This window comes from Oreochromis aureus, linkage group 3, assembly GCF_013358895.1.
Source record: "Oreochromis aureus strain Israel breed Guangdong linkage group 3, ZZ_aureus, whole genome shotgun sequence".
Lineage (NCBI taxonomy): Eukaryota > Metazoa > Chordata > Actinopteri > Cichliformes > Cichlidae > Oreochromis > Oreochromis aureus.
The window spans coordinates 98,723,751-98,726,335 of NC_052944.1; the positions used below are offsets into that span (position 1 = coordinate 98,723,751).

The 2,585-nt window shown below is 42.5% G+C and overlaps 1 long non-coding RNA gene across 1 annotated transcript; it reads right to left on the reverse strand.

Moving 5' to 3' along the window:
* Positions 1-425: 425 nt before the first annotated feature.
* LOC120438584 lies at positions 426-1,965 on the reverse strand. The gene is made up of 3 exons (XR_005612003.1): positions 1,905-1,965; positions 1,719-1,820; positions 426-486 (listed from the first exon to the last, which is right to left on the reverse strand). It is a non-coding gene; the product is annotated as an uncharacterized LOC120438584 (long non-coding RNA).
* Positions 1,966-2,585: the final 620 nt, after the last annotated feature.

The following is a 2,585-nucleotide window of genomic DNA, read 5'->3' on the forward strand; positions in this document are numbered from 1 at the left end:
AGACATCAGTAAATGTTTCATTCATCCAAAACTTTAAATCTTTATAGAAATCCTCTTACTGCTCTGCAGACGGTCAGCCAGCTCCTCCTGCTTCATTCTCCTCAGGAAGTCCACTGTGATCTTCACAAATGCCTCTCTGCAGCTGCTCCTCTGACTCTCAAAGCATTCTGGGTAATCTGGACTCAGAACCTTCTGAATGTTCTTCAGCTCGTTCTTCACAAAAGTGATGATGTTGTTCTCCAGCAGCTGGAACAGAATATTTATGAATGAGCCAATCAGACTGAAATCATGGAGCCAAACATCAGATCCATGTTGGACACACTGACAATCCACTGGTCTACAAAGAGCAGCATGGAGATGACTGTGAACAGAATAGATGTAACAGTAGTTGTTGTACATGTACAGACCATAAATATGGAGTCCAGCTGTGTTTGATGCTGCTGGGCAGACTGACCACTGGGAGCCTCTGAGCTCTGCTGGTCCACTCTGTGGAGGAACCATGAAGGATTAGATCAACACAGGATAAAGATCCAGGAGTTTCTGCTCAAATAACTTCATCTGAATCAAGTCTGTCAAGTTTTAAACTCTCAGATTGTGAACATATCAGTAATCTTCAGTCTGTTTTTATAGACGTCCTTTCAGTGGTGATGTCAGGGATGATTTTGAAGAAGCTCATTAAACTGAACCACCAGCAGATCACTGCTCCAAAACCAGAACATGATCCGAGGTCTCTCCACCACCAGAACACCAGCTTTACTAACGTGGTAGATCAGTGTAGTACAGATCAATAACTGATGAGTCATTTTATCAAAATCACTGAGTGCTTCACATCTGACCCTCTGATGTTTCTGTACACATTTTGCATATTTAATGAATGTCTGAAAGTTTTACATTCATTCTATGAATACAGTGCAAATGTTGTGTTATTGTCACCATGTTTTTTCCAGCATCATAAATTCTTAAGTTCAGAAAATTAGATTCTTTTTTCACAGCTGAAAAACAACAACATTTATTCTCTATTGAAATCTGCATCGTCCACTCCAAAGGTCACAATCTGAAGGTAACATCTGGTTTTGTTCCCTGTGATTAAATCTGAGCATCAGTATGGTGGGATTTATCCACTACATCCACACCACTGTGGTTCAGTGTTGTCCTGATGGAGTCTGATTAACAGCAGCCAGTATGATCCAGGCTTTAGCTGCTGGGTCTCTGTGTGACCTCTCAGACTGTTTAACAGATCAGACACAAAGAGAATCAGAGCAGCTCTTTAAAGACAAACATGAACCCACTCAGGTCACACTTTCCCCACAGATATGAGCATCACTGTCCTCAAACAGCAAATGACCAAGTCTAACATTTGGATCTTTTCTCTTTCATTGTTTTCTTTTTAAAAAGGATTTACCAGTGCTGTCAAAATGAACATGTAGGGTTAGGGTTAAGGGGTCAGGGGATTAATCTGTTATCATGATTAACCTGATAAAATCTTTAACACAATTAACACATCTGGAGTGCAGAATGACTCATAATCCCTGAAATGTTTCTATCAACGCACTTCGTGCAGTTTGTCCAAGTAGAGCTCCCTTTGCACACGTGCTTTTTTACACTTGTTTTTAAGACACAGTTTAAATGGGATTGAGGGAATGACGTGTTTGCACTGCAGTTTATATCCAACAACATCAAGCAGTTTAATCAAAGAGTTCATGTTACTAACAGCTCACCTCTCTGCAGCAGACACAGGCTGGACTTTAAAATGAATGGGTTCACCTTTAGACGTGTCACTCTGTAAGGACACAGAGCTGGGTGGAGGTCCAGGTGGGTTCCTGTGAAGAATGATGGAGCAGTGATGTGAGTGCTGAGCTGTGACATGGAGAAGAGTCATGGACAGTTAGAGATGGTCACCTCACCTCTGAGCTTTGGTCTGGCTCTCATGTTCCCCACACAGAGTGGTTTTAGAGGAGGGACTCCTCCTCTCTCCCTCACACTGATCCATGCTGCTCAATTCACATCAGCTCACACACACTTTCTACCTTCACCTGCAGAGGAAACACAAATCATTCATGTGCACATCAACTGAAATCCTCCTTTCCATCATGTGTGCTGTCCAAATATCAGCTGCTTCTTTCCTGCTTCATCTCAGTGTCAGCTGAATGCAGTCAGACAGCAGTGTGAGGCAGAGGAAGCTGCCATCAGCTGCTCTACTATCAGTCCACTAGATGGAGCCATGAAGCACACACGATGCATTCACTGACACACACTGTGACTGGAAGCTTCAGTCAGTTCAACACGTGTGAACAACATTTTACACATTTCAGCTGATCCATGATTCAAAGAGGATCAGCAGTGTTAAAGCTTCACACTAATTATTCCTGCTGAGTTTGCAGAGAACTGCACACACACTGATTTACTGTTTGGGAAACTAGAAAAATGTTCATCTTGAACTGGCTGCGTAATGCAGACAGGGTAGGACCCGAATATAACGGTGAAACATCTTCAAGCAACTTACAGAAGTCCAGACGCTTTTCTTTCCAAGCTCCTTAGACTACGATGACCTGGATGACTGAGAACCTTCACAGGAAAAATGACAA